The sequence below is a fragment of the Otolemur garnettii genome, unplaced genomic scaffold (genome assembly GCF_000181295.1).
Source record: "Otolemur garnettii isolate 467f Iridium unplaced genomic scaffold, OtoGar3 scaffold00032, whole genome shotgun sequence".
Classification (NCBI taxonomy): domain Eukaryota; kingdom Metazoa; phylum Chordata; class Mammalia; order Primates; family Galagidae; genus Otolemur; species Otolemur garnettii.
The window spans coordinates 3,771,758-3,795,871 of record NW_003852427.1 but is presented as its reverse complement, the minus strand read 5'-3'; the positions used below and the strand labels follow the sequence as shown (position 1 = coordinate 3,795,871).

At 41.8% G+C, this 24,114-nt stretch overlaps 1 protein-coding gene across 2 annotated transcripts in view; it reads right to left on the bottom strand.

The window, feature by feature from the left end:
* TMEM108 (transmembrane protein 108) overlaps window positions 1–24,114 on the bottom strand; it is a 312,965-nt gene that overhangs the window by 84,456 nt on the left and 204,395 nt on the right. The gene's annotated exons all lie outside the window — the stretch shown is intronic.

Genomic DNA, 24,114 nt, shown 5'->3' with positions numbered 1-24,114 from the left:
ACGTCTGTCTGCGCCATTCACTGACTATGTGTCCTTGGTGGGTCACCTGACTCTCTGCTCCTCAATTTCCTCTCTGTGATATGGGCATACCAGGGTCATTATGAGTAGGAAATGAGTTTATGTTTACACATATTATGAGGATGAAATGCATTAATACATGGGTATTTGTTACAATATTTATGGACCAATACACAGGAAGCACTATTTGACAAATAGTGGTGTCTTTTCTAGAAGGGGAATTTTACAGCTTTTACAAGATGATTATCAAGGCTCTAGAGCAACAACAAATGATTCTTCTATCCAAATGCTTATAGATAGAAAAGATCTCGTGAAAATCCTAAGCATTCTTGGATTTCAATCAGGAGACAAGATAAAATAAAAATAGTGTGTCAGGATGGAGGGGCTCTTCTTCCAGACATCTGTGTCTAGCAAGCAAACTAAAGTCTTTAGTATGTTGTCATAAGTTTTAAAGAAGTTTAAGTGCGGCCTGGAGACAGGCTGTGGGAGTGGTGGGAAGAAGTGTTCTTCCCGGGCCTTTGGTTGAAAAGAATTGCCTGGTTCTTCTGGCAAAGCTGGGAGGGTTGTGTGCTTTACCCAGAGAGTTACTAGAAATTGACTCAGGAAGAGATCTTCAGAGAGACAGAGACGAGCAAAGAGGCTCTAAAGCCAGATGCCAGGAGGGCTCTAAGGTCAGAGGACTGGCACTGCCTTTCCACCTGCTCTCTGATTTGCTAGCAGCGCAGCCCATCAAGGGAGGGCGGGAGCTCAGAGCCTCTTGGCCCATTAGATGGCTAGACAAAGAGATGAAAGAGATCAAAGCATTGGAGACTTACAAGCTGGGGATGGAACACTCTCACTTGTCAGCACTTATGTGCACATTGTGTGAAATAAGTAACTCCAAATAATGGAAAGAGGCATCAACACCAGCATCAGCGCCAGTGTCGACCCCGCCAAGCATTCCTTCCTCTCCTTGTTTTGTAATCTTGCTATCAGCCTTCTCAGGAGGGCTGCTGTTCCCAAGGGTAAAGCAACATGGACACAATGGCCTGTGCCCTCTGTGTCCATATGGCCCCACTTCTTAACAGTTCTTAAAGCTAGAAAGAAACCTTAGGGAGTGTCCCAGCCAGTGGCTCTCAGGACTAGCCCATACTGCTGGAATGACTAAGTCAGAATCTCCTGAGAAGCTTAAAAATAGTTCCGTGGGCCTTATGAAATGGTAGTTCAGGGTGGGGGTAGGGGGCAGGATTCTGCATTTTTAACCTTCCCTCTCCCCCAGGGGAGTCCCATTTATGTCTGAGAATTACAGATCACCTTCAGTGAGAGGGAACGACTAGCCTAAAGCTTTCCTTCTCTACCTCTTAGTCACATTCTATTTTCTTCTCTACCTTTATCCCATTTCCTCTACCTCCCTCAAAATCTGTCTTTTTTTCAGCTGGGACACTCATTTTTACCTGCAAAAATAAAAATCCCAGTTGAGGGAAGGAAGGCTGGCTTGCTACTGACACTAATAAACAGGCTGGCACTGTTCCAGCGTGGCCGATATCCTGACATCTGTCTCAGCAGAGGGACGTGTGCCCGAGTCATGCACACATCTGTCCTGGCAGCTACAGCAGGGACACAAATGAAACACTCCAAATTAGACGTGAGTGAACTATAAGCCTAATGAGTGTTATTAGCGGATCTGCATGCATTTAAGGAACAGCTACTGTTAGCCTGATATTGTTCTGACCTCCTTCTGAGACCAAGTGGATCTGAAATTTAAGCTCAGATCTGGACCTGGGTCTGTTGTCTTGATCAGCTACTGAGGACCAGACTCCCCCAGAAAGCGGGTATAGCTGATATCACGGGGAGGGGGAGTTATTATTCTTATTGGCTTGTATTCTCTAACCTTTTTCCTACCTAATGAACAAGGTATGGCTTAGATTCTATACCAGAGAATTAGCTAGACACACTTTACATGTAAACTTGTTTCTGCTAGTCACCCTGACACTGCCTCCCTGTCTGCTGAGCTGCAGACCTCAGCTCTTAGCTCCCCTATCCACCAGGGGCCCAAATCACCCCCTGTCCTACTGCACCTGTCCTTGAAACATGGGCTGCTTTGGATGAGGCACCTCCCTCCTCCACACTGTCCATCCACATAAGGAGTGGGATAGAGATCTGAGCATAGGCTCAAGGAAAACATCAGAATATTGCTTTATATTGGTGTGTTTTTTTTCCACCTAGGAAATTAGGCATTAACTAGGCATTAATAGTTTAATCCTTACTTGGCACTTCTTGGTTAGTCTGGTTACTTGATACTTTGAGTTCTGGAAGTGTAGGTAGAAACATGTGATTTCTTTTTGCATAAATAGAAATCCCCACGAGGGTTCTAAGCACCTGACTCCTCTGTGTGTAATTCCTGTGTTAATGATGCAAGTGTTATTTTACATTTAATGAACTCAAAAGAGCAAGAGCTGTAGGGGCGGAAACGCTGAGATTTAAATCCCGACTCCACCACTTTGACAGCTTTAATGTTTCTTTTTATTACTTTTGCTTATTTTTTGCCCACCGTTAATATTAATATTTAGTAAAATTTGTTTGAAAATGTAAGCAGGATTAAGAGAAAACCAAAAAAGGGGGAGTATTATTTTTCATTTGTTTAACATTTCAGATGAATATGATGATACAAACCCTTAGGTTATACAATTTGCACATGACAGGTTAAAGCTAGAGTTGTAGCTGTGTCCTACACCAGGGAGTGTGCCACATGTCCGGAACTGTACACAGTGGGTGGGAACCTCCCCCCTGGGAGCTTTGGTTAATGTTTGAACAGATGTGAAGAGTGGACACACACTTGGACATTATAAATGCTAGGAACAGCAGGAATAAAAATAAGACAAAGGAAAATTTGGGGGGAAACAGTTAGTTTGGACAAAAGCCCTTTTCAGTCTTAAAGTTGTGCCTTAGTTCTTCCATTTTAGTAAGAGAAGTTGTTTCCCCTCTCAAAGCCCCATCACCCTTTCTTTGTTGGCTACAAAATGTTGTCATCCAGGGCCCCTGGTAACTGTGCACTCTGTATCACGTGGTCTTCCCTTCTTCAGTGGGCCTTCAGCAATGCTGGGGATGTTTATCCAACATCATCACCGCTGGCTGTTAGTGTTTTTTTCTATGTGATAACAGGCAAAGCAGTGGAACTGAATTTCCCAGCAGACAGTGGTAGCCCTAACATCGAACTCATTTCCTTCCTCCTGGCTCTCATGGTGTCCCACAGGGACAGGAAGAACCTGGACTGGAAGTTGGGACATCCTGGATTCCAGGCTTGGTTTTGCCAAGGAATGCTTCTGGGCAAGTCACTGCACACTTCTGCTCTTCATGTGAAAAGTAAGGGAGGTTTTCTAGATACTAGTAATAGCAACAACTGGCTCTGACGTGGGGCTTTCTAGGTCACAAAATGCTTTCAGGATGTTTCATTTCATGCTCACAACTTTCCAGGTGGCCATGAGTATCACCATCTCCAGTTAGAGGAGGAAACAGTGGGCCAAGGAGTTCCTCAGTGGGCCTACGTGGTGAGCAGGCACAGAGGCAAAGATTGGGGTTTCCAGTTTCCTAATTTGCTCTCTTCTCCACCCTTCCCCCAGAGAAGTTTCTCTCAAAGGCTTCTTCTAGGTCACAAATGCTGTGATTCTCAGGGTTTCAGGCAAACTCTATCTAATTTCTGCATCAAAAATTTTGGATAACATATGAATCTCTAACTTGTCCTTTTTATGAAACAAACATGAGAAAAGTGCTCATGATCTAAATGCTAATACTGTGACCTCTGCATCTCAAATCTTATTTAAAAATCACAATTTTATCATAATTTATTGTTACAAACGTACCTAGTAGAGAAGGGATACTTCATGAATCAGTGGCAAAGATTCTTTAGTCTACTTGATAAACCCCAAATGCTTTGTCCTTAGTAACACTCCCATGGTTGGGGAAATTTGATTTTAGGCAAAGAATGTACATATTCAGCTGGTGGCTCTGTTAGACTGAAATGACATATATTTATTTCTTTATAAAATATTCTTCAGGAAAACAGTAAGGACATAGAGATGCTTAAAATCTCGTAAGTCTGAAATTACCCCAATTGTGAATCACTCAACATCGTTAAAGGGAATGGGCTGGCCTACCATTTCCTGAACTTCACGATTTCAGTACCAGCCATTTAATAAAAGCTAGCATTTATTTTTAATTCATTTCCATCAACAGTGGTAGAAGTTTAAAAAATAATCAAGGAAACCAATAAAAATACATCTCAATATTGCTACTTGGGAATTAAATTGATTCTATTCTTCTGCAGAGAAGAGAATTATCATACGAGGCAAATCTCCCATCTCCAGAAACAATCATTATACTGTATTCAAATTAAATTGTCCAGAAATCATATTTGAAGGTAGGAGAGAAAACATCCTGAGATGAGTCATTGTGGGTGACAGCTCTGTGACATAGGGCTGTGCTTTCTGGTAGTCTTATAATATTCTTTAGCTTCTCAACTTTAAATTGGATTTTTAAAATGAAGTAAAACAATAAACACTAAAATAGTGGCTCTACTTTTTATGACTTTATTCTTGTGAGAAGTTCAAAGAATTTTAGAGCCATGTTGCTATCAGCTCAAAAAAACCCTGGAGTTGAAAGATTTCTACTGGTCAATAAAACTTTCTTCTTATGTTTAATACTACCACTTATCTTCTGCCTGAAGATGTACCATAGTTTTATGAAGAGGAGAAATGCAAATGTTTATTATCCAAAAAGGCACTTCTAGTCAATTAAATTCACTCAAACTACATCACATAAAAGCAAAGAGCACCAAACATTTCAGAGAGTAGGGAATTAATATTCAGATGTGACAGATCTGGGACCTCTGTGTGCTAGTCTGGTCTCCCTCGGGGACAGGCTGGCAGCATTTCCATCTGTGGCACCTCTTCTTAGTGCACCAAAGCTGCCACTGGAAGCAAGCCTAAAATTCAAGTTGTCCAGTCTCTTAGCTGTTTCATTGTACTCTGTGGTGAGGGTCTCTGCTTCCAGCCTGAACTAGACTAGATGCTGTGGTACGGGTACAAGAAGAGATTTAATATGTAAAACACTCCTAGACACAAGACTTGGGTAAGTTCTACTCCTATTTCATTCAAGTGGAGAAAGAAAGTGAACTTAGCTGCACAAAGGATGCTCATGCTTGATGAGTTAGTCAGCAAAATCATTCAACGTCTTTTTCAGGAAGGAACTAAAAATTAAGGGTCCTAATTTGTTACGTGCTGGAAAGTTGGCTCTGGTTAAAGGCAGGAAGTTGGCCAAATGAATCCTTAAGATCCACTCCAATTCAGGAATGTGTATTGTGCTGATCTTTGGCCTTAAATGCATCTAATCCAGCACTGGATGGTATCCAAACCTCATTCATTTAATAGTACCCAACATTTATCAAGGGCTTGCTATGTGCCTGAGCCTGTGTTAGGCTTGGAGACAGAAACAAAGGTGGTCTCTGGGAGTGTTACAAAGGCTTTCGTGGAAGGAATTGTTAAATGGGAATTCAAAGGCAGGCATGACTGACCTATCTGTGTTGAAGATATTTGGAGGCTGGACACTTTGGTGAATGGCAAATGGTTTAGATGTAAACTCTATCACTGAGAATTAACATTTCCTGAAAGGTACCTACTGGTAAATGGATTCTTCTTTGTGTCTCAGGAAAAGCAACTTGTCTTACAAGGCTGAATTATGCAAGGTTCTGTACGCTATTGTTCTTAAGAAATACTACATTTGCAGGATACAACCTTTTCCTGAAAGCTCTATTCACATAAGAGCTCGCTCATTATTCCTGGCCCCAGAAATTGAAGCATGCTATTATGCCAATTCCATAGGTGTGGAAACTGAGATGTAGAGAGTGTCTCCTTCAGCCAGGTTATTTGTCTTAGGTTAGAACAAGCAAGTAGATATGAAATAGCACAGGAAGGCAAGCATCATCTATTTCAAAAGCCCAGAGTTCTCCACAAAGCTGTGCTTGATCAATTGATTAAGTTCAGAATTCTACTGCAGAGGAGTTACGGCTAGGGCATCTGTGAAAAGAAGGACAGGATCTAATTGCTGTTCAGAAGATAGTTGAAAACAACTGTCTCTAGGGCTCCCTTAGTGTGCAGGTTCAAAAACAAAACCATAAAAATCCACCACCATTTGCAGGACCCTTTGCGGCGGGTTGCTCCTGCCTAACATATTTTATAAGCAGCGGAGTTCCAAGTTCCAGGCATGTTGTTTATTTCTCTTGTGATGACAATCAGTGCCAAAACAAAGAACAAGGAAAGAACAAACAAGAGGTAGCCTTGATAGGATCAAAGCCAAGCTGGAGACCAACCTGGACCTTGGCAATGGGCCTACTAAGGACTGGGAGAGGAATCCACAGTCAGGTTGAAACAGCAGAACAGGACGGGGAGCTTAGCTGTGAAACCTTGACTCAAAGAAATCTTACTAAGGACACTATTCTAGAACTTTTTTTGGAGCTGTTTATAAGCCTGGAACTTGCCACACACACTCCCTGTCCATACTGGCACAGATGGTGTTTCATATCCAATGTGTAAAGGAATTGGATATTTCTTCTCTTTGCCCATCTGGTAAACTTCTACTCACCCTTCAAGATTCCCACATGTTTTCTAAGAGAATCATTTGAGGCACATATTAAGAATACAAATTCAGGGCAGCACCTGTGGCTCAGTGAGTAGGGCGCCAGCCCCATATACCGAGGGTGGAGGGTTCGAACCCGGCCCTGGCCAAACTGCAACAAAAAATAGCCCAAACTGCAACAAAAAATAGCTGGGTGTTGTGGGCGGGCGCCTGTGGTCCCAGTTACTCAGGAGGCTGAGGCAAGAGGTTGTTGTGAGCTGTGACCCCATGGCACTCTACCGAAGGCAATAAAGTTGAGACTCTGTCTTAATAAAAGAAAAATACAAATTCATAGACCTCATCCCAGATGTGGTAAATCTGGATTTTTGTTGTTATTAAGCTTCTGGGGGAATTCAGAAGAGCAGTCAGGACTGGGAACCACTGCAGATCTTGCTCTGCCTAACGGTGTTAACAAGAGCTGATGTTCAGCTGGCTTAACTCTCAACTTTGGGAAGGGACAGGGTAGCAGAGAGATAACCGAGGACTGTACCTTGTCAAGAGTTGGGAGCTAAGAGGGGCTGAGAGGGAAGGAAAGGAAAGGAGCTGAAAGGGCTCCGGGTCCCTGCGGAATCCTGCCTCCAGTCTGTCCTTGTTAAGATCACAGAAGTGAGACAACAAACACCAGCTGGAGAAGCACAGGACATCCAAGGGGCTTGTGAGCAACAAATCTTCCCGTTTTCTCTTGGGTGAGGCTAAGGGAAACGCCATGGCTTCATGAAGGTTGCAGCTGTCCCATAAAAAAAACTTTGCAGTGGCAATTTGAACTTTTTTTTTTATTCTGGTGTTTTCATTTACATAGTTTTTAAAGGATGCCAAAAGGAAAAACAGCCCACTGCTCGTTTTGACTGATAGTTCTAATTGTTATTAACATTCTTGGTATTGAGTTCTGTATGTTACATGTGGTTCAATAAAAAAAAAAAAAATCCCCTCATGGCCTTCTACTCCCATCTTCATAAAATATCTTCAAACAAAAGCAAAATATTGTCAAGTTGTTATTATATGAGCAGCTGGTGTTAGTGTGGTGTGTGTGGATCCCATTTAAAACATCTACACGTTTTAGCTAGTGTCACTTAGCATCTCAAATTATGATAACGTGACTTCCTCTTTGCATAAAATCTTTGGGTCCTTCTTCATTTCCCATTGCAAATGAGGTGTAGGACTGAGCGGGTGTGATTATTTATTACCTTTGTTCTCTCATGCTCTAAGTTCAGGTTCCCCTGAATAAAGTGAGGTAATCCACAGAGAAGAAAAACATGCCGTTTTTTTCTTCATTAGTTTCTGGGCCTGATGTAAGCCAGTTCTCATCAATTTTTGATTTGTTGTACAATTTAACTCCAAGGTTCTGTTTCTGAATTGCATTATCTTTTCATCTAAGTGGCTGGCCATGCCTGTACCTCTTTCAGGTCTTTACCAAACTGTCATCCTGGCGAGGACTTCCCCGGCCATCCTGTCTAAAGTTGCGTCTCTTCTCCGCCCGCCATGTTTCCTGTCCCCAGTCTGTTCTCCCCCTCCTAACTGGCACTCGTCACAGTCTAATGGACGTGTGTTTACCGTCAATCCTGCTTGCTGTCTGTCTTGAGCACCTTGATGCAGCCTCATCAGGGCAAGGATGCTGTCTGCCTTGCTCTCTGTTGCATCTGCCATCTTAGCACACGGTAAGTGTTCAGTATGTATTGGTTGAATGGATAAGTGAATGACCATGTCTTGCTTTTAATGAAGTAGTTGAACCAACCACAAATGTCCAGATGCTGAGTGTTCTGGCTTTGACATCTCAGGCAGTATACTATAGTGAAGGGATTCCCAAACATTTTTGATTCAGATGGCTCTTAGGTCCAAGAAACTTAAGAATTTATGTCCTTAAGTACTAAACTTAAGAATTTAGTAGCCCTTTGGAAAAAAAATACACACAAACTGAAAGAAGAGTATTTTAAATTTTTTAATATCTGTAATTATTTCCTAAAGATATAAGTACATCTAGTGAACACTGTACAAGTTCTTGAACCTTGGAACCAGACTGAATACTACTACCCTCATTTCTTGTTCCACAGTGATTTTTATTTATTTATTAAATCATAACTGTACATTCATGCACTTATGGGGTTCAGTGTACTGATTTGATATACAATGTGAAATGCTTGCATTGAACTGATTAACACATCCCACAATGATTTTTCATGTGGGACTTTTTAAAAATCATGAATGTTAAAAACCCAGCATCCCCAAGATATATTGTCATCAAAAGGCAGGCAATGCAATCTAACATCAAAACTGTGAGTTTGAGCCAGCTCAGAAGTTCATGTGGCGTCTGGCTGGTGTTGAGTGTTGCTACATTTCCACCCATAATCTACGATATGCACAGCACAGCAGTTAGCTCATGGTGGCGGCCCGGGGAGCCTCTGGGCAGTTTCAGAACCATGGGTGTACTGTCAGACCCTCTGAGGTTGTGTGAACTTGGGGAAGTTTTCCCATTTACAAGTAAGAGAAAATAATAGGATCCACCTCATAATTTTTGCTTTGCTTTTTAATATGGAGAAATTTCAAACCTCCATAAAAGTGCACAGAAGAAAACGTGAACCTTCGCATCCCATCACCAAGCCCAAAGAATGCCCAGCCCTTTCATACACTTCACTTTCCATAATTGGGACACACATCCCAGATCTTGTCTGTAAATACTCCACATATAAAATATGTAAAGATTATTCTATATAAACATACCTCTTAGGTTTTTGGTGAAATGGAATGAGTTAAAATATGTCAAACATTTGGCACAGTGCTGAGCACCCTGAGGTGTAAGGTACTATATACAAGCGCTCAACATCTTCTCTCCAGGGATGCATCATCAGAAAGGGAGAACGTGGTGTGCTTCATGTGATTTCCCCTAACATACAGGTATACCCATGAGCACAGAGAAGGGGTTACTCTCCACAAGAAACTTCTATTTTTGCACATTGGAAAACACATGACATTCAAAAGGCATCGTGTCTGTGTGTGTGTGTGTGTGTGTGTATCTGTCATGGTACAATTTTGGAAGAACTGGGAAAAATCAATTTAAGGTGGGAGGCCCAACCTTCCGGAAGCTACCCTGCATACACATTTGATTGTGATGGGGGCATAGCTGCTAATTTATCCAGGTGTTCAGGGATGAGGTGTATAAATGACCATGGAGGCAAGAAATAACTGCTATTTTCTATTAAGGATTTCACATAGTTTATTCTTTTCTGGGGCTTGATTAAAAGTGTAACTTAAATTGTTCTTATCTTGGGGTCTCTGGCCTTTCATCCTGAACTCAGCCTAAGGATCCCCACTGAGCAAGAGATGACCATGAGAACATTAAGAGATGTTAACATTAAGAACACTAAGAACATTAAGAACATTAAGAACACTAAGAGATGCCATGAGAACTTCTATGCCACGGCAGCAAAACTCTCAATTTAACTCTTCTGAATTTGTTTGTTCTTGAACTGGGTGATTTTCTGTGTTCAACAAAGTTGAACAAATTATCGATATGTATATTTTTATTTTGAGAGTGTTTGGTTTACTAATCAAAGAGAAGCCCTAACTAAAATTCTATGGTTGGTTACCTTTAGCTTAAATCATCTACAGAAAGCATCTGTTTATTTTAGATGATAAGTAGATCTTAGATTTGGAAGTTGTTTTGAAATCTTATCAACATATATGCTCTTACGGCATTCACGTTACCATCATCTGCCATCAACTTTATTATATCGTAAATTGTACCTAGGGTATCCCAAAGACAACCAGTAATCTTATACAGAGGAGCAAAGAAAAACATTGTCTTTGGCAAACAGAATGAACTAGCTAGAAGTAACTGTATTAACCTCTGTGACAACTTACAGAAGGGTAGGAACTCAATAAAATCACCTTGTCTGTAGCTTGTTCAGGGAGTAAATACACCTGAGATATGGTGAAACAAATGTAGACTTGACTACTCCATGGTATTCTGTGTAAACCCAGTTTTTACTGGGTTAATGGAATCCTTGACTGAGATCACATATACCAATAGAAATAATCAGGCTTGGGTAGCACCAGTAGCCCAGTGGGTAGGGTGCTGGCCACATACACCAAGGCTGGCGAGTTTGAACCTGGCCCGGGCCAGCTAAAATAACAATGACAACTGCAACAAAAAAATAGCCAGGTATTGTGGTGGGCGCCTGTAGTCCCAGCTACTTTGGAGGCTGAGGCAAGACAATCATTTAAGAGTTGGAGGTTGCTGTGAGCTGTGACACCACAGTACTCTACTGAGGGCAACATAGTGAGATGCTGTCTCAAAAAAAAAAAAAAAAGAAAAAAAAGAAAAAGAAATAATCAGGCTTGATCCATTTTTAAAACGGTTTTATAAATAAGGTTTTTGGAGAGTTTTAATCCATATTCTTATCAGTGATCTGCTCATTAACTCCTGAACCTCACTACATAAAACTACCCGGAGCAGGTAAATTACTAAAAATACCAAGAACTCTCTTGCCAGCTACACTCTCAATTTTAGTAGCAGTAAGGGAGGCAGTCTTTGAGGGAGCTGAGCCTCTTTCTTGTCCAACTTCCCTGCCTGTTTTTAAAAGCAAAGGGGAACACAGGATTTAACTGCTGGAAGTGGAAACATAAAGAATGTGGGAATTAACTAGATGCAAATCTAAGGAAAACTTGGGATGAGAGAAGCAGAACGAGACCACGTAAAGAAAAGCAATCCAATACAACTCATATTTGGTTTGATTCCTGCTTTCCTAATAAGAAAAGCTTTTTTTTTTAGTTATTAAGGCAGTAGGGACCTAGTGACAAGTCTACCTAAATGTTCATTGGACCTCATATATAGGCATGCTCAGGGCCTTTAAATGGCCAGTGTTGAGAGATTTCCTTTGCTGCTAACCTATTGTAGCCCAAGGATGATACAGGTGGCAATATGTGGGTCACAGCTGGGAGTCCCTGTCAGGATTGTTAAAAAGATGGCTGTGGTAAATTAGAGATGATCTTTGCTATTCTTCCCATTGAGTGGTAGAGACTAATTCCCCACTCTCTTAAATCAGGGTTGGCCTTAGTGATTTGCTGGACCAAGAGACAACAGTTTAAGTGACTTCTGAGGCTAGGTCCCAAGAAGCTTTGCAACTTCTGCCTAGCTGTCTTGGGACAGTTCTGCGGGGCTCTTGGCTGCCATGTATGACAACCCACTACCCTGAGACCACTGTGTAGGAGAGGCTGCACGTAGGAGCCTGGCTGATAGTCCTGGCTGAGCTCAGCCATTCCATCTCCTTGCTAAGACATCAGTTATGTGAGTAAAGTCATCTTAGAATCTCCAGGCCAACCCGTCTGCCAGCTGAATACCACCAGTGCTCCCAGCCAATGACGCATTCAGCAGGAGACTCACTAAGTGGAGCCCTGACCCCACTTCCTGTCCCATTAAACCATGAGATATAATAAAATAATTGTTGTTTTAATCTGCCAAATTTTAGAGTGGTTGTTACACAGCAGTAAACAACTGGAACACGAGGTATGCTGCTTTGCAGCACCAGGGAGTAAGTGCCTAGCATTAGAGACATAATAACTTCTAGCATTAGAGACAACAGTTTTAGGAAAGAATGACTCCTATGCTGTTAAATGACCAGTGAACTAGTCAGTCAAAGGCTCTCAGGGTCATGGTGAGTGTGGAGACCAGTGAGAGCGAGGATGGTTTTGCTGAAGGGAGACATAACCCAGAGAGATGTTAGGGAGGGTGTTCAGGAGGAATCAAAGTGTGTGACGTTTTGTTGCAGTGTTATCTTAATTACTTTAGTGACATCTGGGGAGGAGAAGGAGACAGAAAAATGATCTCTTAGCCCCCTATTTTGGACACCACATTTTTCTAAAGTTGACTCTTTTTGGAGAGAGGGAAGGGTGGAGTTAGATGTCTCTAGAGAAAAAAATGTATAAAGTCACTGCTGTGGGTGGTTACTCCCCTGGAGTAACAACAGAGAAATCAGCAAAAGAGGAAGATATTTAGCCCAGGTGGGAACCTCATGAAACTAAACCCCAAGCTGGTCAGTCATGGGATAAATGGTCATTTATTCTGGTTCGTTTGGGACAGTCCCAAGTTAAGTCTGTTATTCCTGGGATAATTAAGAATATTTAGTTTTGGATAATAAATTATGTGCTTGGCCTATTTCTAGGGACCTGTATGATTCAGTAGAAGAGAGCCTTTATCACCTTATATCATCCCATTAAGATAGAAGGGGTTTATTGAAAATGTGTAGGGTTGTAGCACAGTGGTTACGGCGCCAGCCACATACACTGAAGTTGGTGAGATGGAACCTGGCCCGGGCCAGCTAACCGACAATGACAACTGCAATAAAAAGTAGCTGGGCATTGTGGTGGGTGCCTATACTCCCAGCTACTTGGGAGGCTGAAGCAAGAGCATCTCTTGAGCCCAGGAATTTGAGGTTGCTGTAAACCGTGATGCCATGGCACTCTACCCAGGGTGACATAGTGAGACTTTGCCTCAAAAAAAAGAAAATGTGTAGGACTGAAACATATAAGGGGTTTATTGAAAATGTGTAGGGTTCCACTTTGGAGGTAAAGTTTGTCTGATTTGACATTTAATTTACTTATTCAGCAAATATTTAGTGGGAGCCAACAGTGTTCTTTCCCACAAGTGACAGATTGAGAATGTCTCTACTTGTGTTCTATGATCTATGTTCTATGATCTATGTTCTATGATCAGAAATGTCATTGGAGGGCCCACGCCACTGGTCAAGATAGCTCTGAAAGCTTAGGCCTTGATGTCCCCTCACCAAATGCAGAGCAATGCCAGTCATGATACAAACACAGAAAATTAAGAAGACAAAACTGGACTCAAAAACAAGATACACATGTCTGTGGGACTAGACTGGGACAGAAAGATAAAGCAGCTTGACAGCCTGGAGGCGGGCAGGCAGCGACAGTAGTCTAGCTCTGCAGGGAAAGGGACTGAAATGACTCATGGAAGCGAGGGGATTGGGACTAGGCTCATGCCTTGAAGTCCAGGGCTCAGGTAGGGCTCTCTCTGCTTGTATAAGCAGAGAGAAAAAAAAAATGTGCCACTACTAGTTATTGCTTGGTGTTATAGCTTTTTGCAAGGAAAGTCTGAGGAGAAGAACAACAAAGACATGGTCTGATTTAGGAACTGGACCAGGCCACTTGTGTGTCCTTCAATATTTACAATGTCCCTCTGGGCAGGAGCTTCAACACATCCTTTAAAGATCTAGCTCTAGACTGGAGTCTTAACAGAGAACACCGAAAACCACTAAGGAGGGAGGAGACCACGCCATGTGCATGTGTACACACACACACACACACACACACACAGAGAACAAGTAAACCGTTTTCCACTTAAAAGGAGCCTATGAAGCAAAATTCCAAAACACATAATTAAAACTTATATCAACAAAATCAGATATCAGTTTCAAAATTCTAGATCTGTGTTATCCAACATGGTGGCCACTAGCCACATGGGTTATTCACATGTACCTTAAAATTAATTAAAACCAAATGAAATTCAAGTGCTCAATAGCCTCATGTGACTGGTGGCCATCAAACTGGACTGTGCAAATATGGTTTCTTTCACTGCAGTAATTTACATTAGACAGCATTGCTCTGGAATGATGAAGTGTATTTTATGGAATAGTCCAACAAGGATTCTAAAATAATTGTTTATGATGCTCAAAATATAAATGAATTAATATCCTCCACTTGAAAAAGACAGACATCAAACAAGAAATGCAAAATTGAGGCAAGAACAAATAAAGTTTACCAATTGGGATTCTTGGTACACATTTACTTACTGAAGTAAAAAAAACTCTGTATATGGAACAAACCCTTGGTAGTAATTCAGGAATTAATGAATTAAAAGACAAAACTGAAGAATTAACTCCAGATGTTGCACAAAAAGTGAGAAGTTGGCTCAGTGCCCATAGCTCAGTGGTTAGGGAGCTGAGGGTTAGGGGCTGGTGGGTTTGAACCTGGCCCTGGCCCTCTAAGCAACAATGACAACTGCAACAAAAATTGCCAGGTGTTGTAGTGGTGCCTGTAGTCCGTCCCAGCTACTTGGGAGGCTGAGGCAAGAGAATCGCTTAAGCCCAAGAATTTGAGGTTGCTGTGAGCTGCAATGCCATGGTACTCTACCAAGGGCAACATAGTAAGACTCTATCTCAAAAAAAAAAAAAAAAAAAAAGAAAGAAAGAAAAAAGGAAAAAAAAGAAAAGTGAAAAGTTATTGCAAAAACTAGTGGGAAAGGAGGGTTGTAGACTATTCTGGGCTTGAATAAATTGGGTTTTATCATTAATCTGAAATGGTCTGTACAACAGGGGCAGCAATTCAGAAAAACACAGAAAAAGGATATGAACATCATTTCTTGAACGAGGTTAACTCAGAACATCTGGTTGGTCACTAGGTAGCCACTAGAGCTGGGATTCAGCATCTCCAGGTATGTGCTGGCTGTGACGTGCCAGGCCGCGGGAGCATAAGAAAGCAATTCCTGCCCCATAAGAAGAGGACATTGTGTAGAGAAGGCAGCCATTTGAGGATAGATGGAAAGAATAAGGAGATTCTGTTGCTGGTGCTTAGAAGCCAGTTCGCCTGGGAGATGTAGGACAATGACATTGAGGCAGGAGGCCTAAGCCACACTGGTCCCTTGAAAAAATGGTCTTTCTTTTGTATATATTCTGGGAAGTGTGGATTCTGAGCAGAGGGTGGAAGGGTGGAGGAAAGAGCTAAGGCTGCATAGGTGAGCATCATTTTAACTTGCTGATAGGGACGTAGGGTACCACCAGGAGGGCTGGCAATAGAAATGGGTGGGACATGGTGTGCTTGGTAGGGGGTTATTATATGCTGCTTCCTCCAATGGTATGGGACCTGATGACTTAACAGAGGGACCAAACAGGAGGATGGGAAAGACATGGCTGGTGACAGAACAAGCTAGCCCTGCCTCTAAGCCTTACAAACAATTCAATCCCTAATAGCCCACTGGCCAGGAAGACTCCTTTCCAGAATGCTTTAGAATTGTGCTGTCCAGTACGGTAGCCAGTAAGCACATGTGGCTACTGAGCTTGAATGGTCCACATTTGCTATCTGGAAACACTGCATATGTCTTTCCTCCCACGTGTCTTGATTCAGAGACGCTAGTGCTGAGTTTTCTGGGTATCTGAGAGGCATCAAATACATGGCATGTGAATTGTAATTTGCAAAAACACAGAAAGCAACATCAGACACTACCCACAATTTTATCTTTCTTTGAAATTTGCAGAGTCACATTAGAGTCACTGTCATTGTTATAACCCTCAATTATCAACAGATGTTATGATAATTGCTGAAGGTATAAGAAATCAAGCTTCCTCTGGACTGACCCTATGACAGAGCTTGAAAGGTATTTTTGGAAGAGTTCCCTGACTCAGTCTCTTACTTATCTCACTTTCAAATAGCAGACTACAAAGGTAAGTTGCTGGTTATGTGTACTTTCTGGTTGCCCAGATTCTGTGGGTGGGGGGAGCACTTTTCTGTAATTAAATTGCAAGGAATTAATTGTAATTAAATTGCATAGTATATGAGAAAATCTGTTACTTCTTGGAATTAGCTCTGACAATGAAACTGAAATGACAGGGTAACCAAGATCTGAAACGCAGAAGTTTTCAGATGGTTCTTGTCCAGGACGGAAGGCATGGGCTTTTTATTCCTAAAATCTTTGTTGTGTTATTTACACTGACAATGGTGGGTCAGCAAGATGCCCACATCTCCACAGATGGGAGGCCGGGGTATTAATCTGATAAAGAAAGAATTCTTTTCTCTATCTTTTGTTTATTTGCTTAAATCCAAAGGTGAATAGAAGGTATCACTCTACCAAAAACCTATTGAAAATACATTTTAAAAATTGCATAAATGAGTGTTTAAGTTTAAAATCTAATTAATGCAGATAAAGCAAAACAACTCTCATTCCTCTCCTTACTCTCCACCTACCCTGATGCTCAGAGAAAACTGTTGTTACCTTTTGTGCGTCCTGAAAGTTGTCATCTGGTTCACACGCATCTATGCCTATGCTGAAAAATGTAGTTCTGGTTAAACCTTCATGTGAATAAAACAAAATTCTACATATTGGGCTATTTCTTGTGGCCAAGAAAATTTAGCTGGAGGCTCAGATTAAAATCATCTAAAAAAGCTCTTTAGTAAGCCTCACTGTCACTACCCGGTGTGCCAGCTGCTCTTATGCTTCTGCCAAAGGTGCCACTTCTCATCAATTTCTCAGCCACATGGCAAAATTGTTTTGTTTAAACTGCTTTGGGTTACTGTGTATGGAAAAAGATGCTCAGTTGGTCACAGTTGTAGCCAGCTGCCTGTGGTGTCCACTGCGAGGTTAAATTTTACCTGATGCCACACATCTGCATGCTCTGGAAGCATTGCTGTCTGGCAAAACCACATGCAAATCTGTACAGGCATGCATGCACCCCTGCCTCCCTTTCCTAAAGAGCTGATTCATTTCCCCCTCACAATGTCTTAACACAATAATTAAGAAATCGCGGTGAAGGCTATGTTACCCAGTTTGATGGAAGTATTTCAAATTGTATATAAAACCAGCACAATGTACCCCACAAATGCATTAATGAACATTGATGCATTGGGAGCTATGATTTAATAATAATAAAAAACAAACAAAAGACCAGTTCTGCAAATTCCAGCAGAATGACCAGGCCCTGGCGCTCGCTTTTCCAGTCGTCCCTCCGATCACTTGGCAGCTAAGCACAGAGGCCTGAGGGAGCCCAGTCAGAACTTGCTGAGTCCAACCCAGATTTCTGACTTGGAGAATTACAAGCCAAACGAATGATGGCTGCCTTCAACCACCAAATCTTCAGAGGTTTGCTTTGCAGCAAAAGCTGACTGATGAGATCCTTTTATTTCTGTCTGAAGAAAAGTTTATTAAATTCTGTCTCCCAGAACAAAGAACTATGTTGTCTACTTGGTTCTGTATCTTTTCTAGGTAACTTAAGGGAAACTTAGAGTAAAAATTTCCTTAAAAGGAATGGGGAAATGGGAAAAACTGATGAACACTTGATTCCCACGTTTCCCCTACACGCATTCCATCCCAACTTCTACAGCCTGTGATTAAGGAAATAAATAGAAATACATGGGATGCAGGGCATGCCACTAATCAATGCAAGACAAGCAGCAGAAAAGTCTCTACTTATGCAGGATTGTGCCAAATATATACTAGGAAAAGCATCTAGAGCCAGGGTGAAAATGCTGTAATGTTTCCAACACCTTGGCTTCCCTTTTTGCTGCACTCTTTGGCCCTGCCTTCGGGTCTTACCTTTGAGCCTCCTGGTTCCTTTAGATAGGCAGCTTCTCGCCCACCCCTGCTCTAGACCCTTTAGCAGAGGAGGGGAAGAGGGAATACACCACCTAACTCCTAAGGCTCTTTGAAGTCCTTCTTATTCTTAGGCTCTAGACCAATGCTTTTCAGCCATTTTTATCTCACAGCACACTGGACCGCAGTTAGACTTCCATGGCACACTTAAATTATGTTGAGCCCCAAAATAGAAAGAGTAAAGAATATATTTACTATGCTTTGAACTACTTTTGAAAATAATTTCATTAATGATCTTTAAAAATTTATGTGCCACACTGGTTGAAAATCACTGCTCTAGAAACTAGCTTTGGGGGGCTTTCTTCATGCCACATTTAACACATTAAAATGTGCCCACATACCACAATTTAATATAATCTATACAGAACTCTATGGTGCGAGTTGCACTTGACTAGCTGACATAATGTTCTATTTTATAGCCAGCTAATCACACATTTCAGTATCTACTGTGCAGTTTCCTCTTTGTATTTTGGAATCATTTTGTTGTTAATGTTCATGCCTGAAACCTTTGCATAGGCTTTGAAGAGCTCACAGGTTCTATGCTCTGTGCTTGTTAAGTGCCTAATAGGTGTAATAACCGAGCCCCTGGCCCCTAACCCCACCAAGACCAGTAGGGAATGCAACAAACCCCTTACCCTTGAAAAAGGAATTTCTCCTAAGCCTTTTAGCCTCAGCCCCCACAAGGGAGGAGAAGTTAAATTCTGGGAAGAAGCTTGAAGATAAGAGAAGGAAGGGAGGGGTGGATTCCAAATAAAGCCCCAGGTGAAAAGGGCTCAAGTTGTTCTCGGAAACTTACCCAATACTTGTTTGTACCCCTCATTTTATGATTTGTGAGCTAATGTACTTGAAGTTAGCATGTACCTCCATCCTGAATTGTGTAACCCCCTATGATATGCCCCATCTTATGATGATGAAGTAAGGAGCTTGTGATGTATCTTGTGATTTATGAATCAATATGTACCCTCACCCTGCGACCCCACTTTAACTGCTATGATTGGCTTCTGTATTGTGCTAGCTTGCTGACTATGCATGATTATGCAGAATAACGGTATAAAAAGGCATTTCACCTGCCACTCAAGGCTGCATGCCCTTGTGGTATCAGGCCCCTGCAGGTGTAATAAATTTTATCAATTATTGCATTAAAGTGGGGTCCACCTTTCTATCTCCGTGGCTCAGTTTCATTTCATAGGAAAGTCATCCTGTTACTCTAGTTAATCAACCAATAGCCACTTACCGAGCATCTAATATCTATACAGCACTGTGTTACATACCCTTCATCAAATTCATTCATTAGGCCTCTAGTTACCATGCTCAGGCACTGAGCTAAGTGCTGGGAATGCAGACAAAGGATCTTCAGTTCCAGCCTTGAGGGTCTGCCTTAGCCAACCAAGCCTTGGTCCAAAGTAGAGCCGATGTAAGGAATTGTGAAGTTAGGACCTTTAATCCATCCAATGGTGAGAAGGTCACTTGAGGTCATTACCACCTTCCACTTCTGGTGGCAATGGAAGACTAAAAAGACTGTCCTAATTCTCATTTGCAGGTGACCTTGGGTTAAGACCTTACATTCCTTTCCTATTAAAACTAAGAAGGTCTCATGATGGACATGATAGTCTCCAGACGAAAAGCAGGACTTGAGAGTAACAGATGTGCCCAAACCCACGGTGACCAGAGTCCACCCATAGGGATGGTGGTGGGGGTGGCACAGAGGACTCCTTCCATGTGTTCAGAGCTGTGCTGAGGCAGAAGCTGTGTCAGAGGATTTAGTGTGTTCTAATGTCCACGAGACTGGTTTGCCAGACCTTTTAACAACATACTTTATAGCCTAAATAGGTACAAACACTGAGCAACTGAGTAGCCCCTGTGGCTTCAGCAACCTCCAGGCCACTCTGAAGGCCTCGTTTTAAGCAAGGCTCTCTTTTATCAACTCAGGAGTGTCTCAAACTTTCATGTACACATGAATGCCCTGGAAAATTTACATGTCATTAAAATGTCAATTCTGAGTCAGTGGATCTGGGTTGGGGTCTGAGAGTCTGCATTTCTCAGTATGTCCAGGGACATCGATACTGAACTATATTTTTGGTAACTAGGACATATGTACGTTCTCCTTGCAGTTCCCCAAGGAGCCTCCACATAGGGTCATGTACCCATAACAACATCTGGACCAATGATGAACTGCGTATGTGACAGTGGTGTCATAAGATAATAGTTCTATAATTTTTCCATACTTTTTCTATGTTTAGGTATGTTTAGATACACAAATACTTACCTTTTTTATCAGTTTCCTACACCATTCAGGACGGTAAGATGGTTGCAGCCTAGGTGTGCAGTAGGCTACACCATCTAGGTTTGTAAGTGCATTCTATGGTGTCTGCACGATGAAATTGCCTTACGATGCATCTTCCAGCATGTGTCCCTGTTATTAAGTGATGCATTACTACTGTATTTTACCTCATTCGATAAAGTCACCGGCTCTATGAAGCGTTAGTGTTCCCATGCCACAAAGCAACAGGCTGAGAGTGGCTTGCTTTCAAACCACCAGCTACTCAGTGGCAAAGCCAGCATTCTACTCCAAGTCCTTTGATGCCTAGTTTAGCATTATTACCATTCACTCTAGCCCCAGACATTTTTTCTTTTCACTGTTACCTCCTATGTCTTATGAGGTCATCTGTCTGTCTCAAGGTTAAAGTCCAGAGTTAATTTCATGCTTTCAAACCTCTGTGCCAATAATCTGACCTTGCTTTTCATGCTGTGTGGCAGATGTGGAAGAAAAGATTTTTCAAAAGCATTCAAGAAAAGGCTTGTCATGGTTTTGTTCAAAATGATTATGCCTGCTAAGAAACCAATCATCCTTGGAAACAGTGCTCAGAGCTGCTAAATGAATGCACTTTCCATTCAGGTTTGCAATTAGAGGGTCTCAAATGGGTCAGGAGCCTGAGTATCAGGTCCACAGATTTGGTGACAGATTGCTGCTTCCTGTGCCTGATGAAAATAAAAGACTCTGGACCCATTAAGTCATGGTCTTTCAATGGAAACAAAGATTTATATATTTAATTTGGGGGGAATACCTAGTACATGTCACTCAGCCGGGCACTTTACAAACATCACCTCCAGTCCTAAAAGGAAAGCTGTGACGTTTGCCTGTCTCATCTTACAGATCAGGAAACCGAGGCTCAGCCAGGTTAAATAGCTAGGTCACTGCAATGCCCAGCTGACCACAAGGGCTGATTGAGTCTGACATGTGGCTCCGATACTGCATCAGACCCTGAACCTGAAAGTCAGTGACCTGAAAGGGCAGAGGGAGACCTAAAGCTACTCTAATCTGGGTAGCTCTTGATTCAGGGAGGCAGGGGCCTCTCCCTCCTGTGGATATCCCTTTGGAACATCTGTTTCTGGAAGATGCCACGCTGCCATCCGTCCCTTTCATATAAAGAAAACAAAACCCTTACAGAAGAGTTACAGGAGAGTGCTGCGCACGTCTGCATCCTGTACACGGAGTTACCACTGGTTAACCTTTTGCCACATTTCTGTGTGTATGCATGTGAATACTATTTGGGGGGAAACTTTTGGAACTACAAAGACATTTTCTCACATAACCACAGAACGTGTATGACTAGGAATTTTAACAATGACAAAACTGTTGTCTAATAAATGACCTATATTCACATTTCATTAGTTGTCTCAATAATGTCCTTTATAGCAATTTTTCTCTGATTCAGGGTTCAATCCAAGACCACACAGTGCATTTGCTTGTCGTATCCTGTTGGTCTCCTCGGCTCTCTATCTAGCTCCTCACACATCACTGGAAAGGACGTTTACGTCTCTGAAGTTTGAGGGGTCCTGAGTGGACCCTGCTTAATGACTAGACACCACTCTATCCTCTCGTGAGTTTGTCAAATTTGCCACCTGCTTCTGCTGACTCTGAGAGATCCAGCCTGCATCTTTGCAGGGAGTGCTGGGGTGACCCTGTTCAGAAAAGCCTAAGCTCACTTTTGATGCAGGCTCGGAGGCTCCCCATCCCTGCACCTGGGCGAGCCAGATGGTTGTTAAGGCGGCACTTCCTCCTGGCACCTCTTAATTTCTGAGGCATGTAGAGAGGGAGTTATGCTCTCAACAAACACCCACCATTTCCCACCCCCTATTTAAAAAACCAGAGACAGCTCCTAGCTCACCCTCCTTGGTTTTCCTTCTGGAATCCTTAATGGAGATTAAAAGAAGTCCTCAAATCAGGGGCTGCATGGTTGGTTTGTGGCTTATGACCTGACAGAATTTTTAAGGGCTTTAAGACAGTCAATTAAGAACATCTATTAGATTAGTCTTGGGTCGTCAAAGTGCACCCTGCAATGACCTCTGCCACGTGAGGATTACAAATGCCATACTTATCCCTGAATTCTTCGCCAGTCCTAATTTTTTGGATTATGGAATTAAAACCACCAGATTTTCATTCTTTTGTATCACATTTGCTCAGACGAACCAAGACAAGAAAGAAGTCTTCCCTCAAACGCCTTAGTGGGCTCCACAAGAAGCAGTGGTCTGGTTACTGAAGCAGTCTTTAAACGTGGTAAGGTGGCCAGGGTCAGCACATAAAATGCAGGGGACTCAGTCAAATTTGAATTTTTTGGCAAACTTATCTGAAATTCAAATATTGTATAGGACATACTTATACTAAAAATTTGTTTGCTGCTTATTCGAACTTCACATTTAGGTGAGTTTCCTCAGTTAACTTTATGTCCACCCTGTATTTTATCTGGCAATCCTAAGTCTTCATGGGCTGCATGGATCACTCTTTAAACTTGGAGACAGTTACCAGAGTGATTCAAAGTACGAGAGAAGACTCAAAGCATCCATCACGCCATGTCCCTGGCTAGTAACTGGATAACTGCCCTGCCATATGAGTGCTGGACCAGTTTCGACAACTAAAACAACTAAGTACTTACTGAACCTAAACTCACACATTTTTCATGGTACAGACCCACAATCCTTTATAATTTCAAAAAGCAAAACCCTCTGAAAACAAAGTTTCTTTCTGGAGCTCAGATTTATTAACTGTGCTTATTTCATTTAGTGAGCTCTGTTACACTTTTTGCTATAGAAATATTTGTTTGCTCATGTAATGTTGCTCTAGACCCCCTCCCCCACCAGGGGCATGAATACATATACAATAAATATTGTATTACCTTTTAAAATATAAAAATTCTAACTTATACATATGACCAACAGATGAAAATAAAGGACTGAATGAATAAAAACATTAATAGCCAGAAAAAATGTTAGGGCTGCATTGTTCAACATAGTAGCTGCCAGTCACATGTGGCCATACCAAACCCCTGAAATGCATCTGGTGTGACTTTCAACGCATGGTAAATGTGAGACAGACATTAGACTTCAGATATATGACATGGAAAAAGAATGTAAAATATCCTATTACCTGTGAAAATAATAGTTTTCATATGTTGGGTGAAATAAAACATATTACTAAATTTAACTTTACTTGATTTAAAAAAATTTTTAATGTAGTTATTAAAATTTAGAAAATTTTAAATTACACTTGTGTCTCCTACTATATTTCTAGTGGACAGCACTGCTTTTAAAGAATACCTAAGTGAAAAACTCCCATATTCCTGCCTGGGGAAACTGGATGAGAAAGTGATTTGGGTCACGTGGGCAGTTAGCTGTAGGGCTGGAGCTGAACCCTCAGCCTTCTGACCCAGGCATGGTGCTGTCTCCATTCCCCTTTTGTTAAAGACTTAGGGTCTTTACAAAGACCTATACTTGGCTTTGGAATTCTAAGACCATTTTGCCATTCAATGGTTTCAGGCATAACAGGATGAGTTTTAGAGAAGCAAATGAAAAAGATGATTGGTTGAGGAGTCCCATTCCATGAGACCATTCTTAACAGGTCCAGGGCAATGGGTTTCTTTTGAAATTCTGAAGTGAGCTCCTTTACCAGCTCAGTTGGAAATAGGTCAGGGGTGAAAAATCTCACCCAGCAGGGAGGGTAGGGAACGTACCTAATCCCTCTGGTTGGCAAGTGGTACACAAAAAAGCCCACTGCCTTGAGATGACCTCTTTGCCAC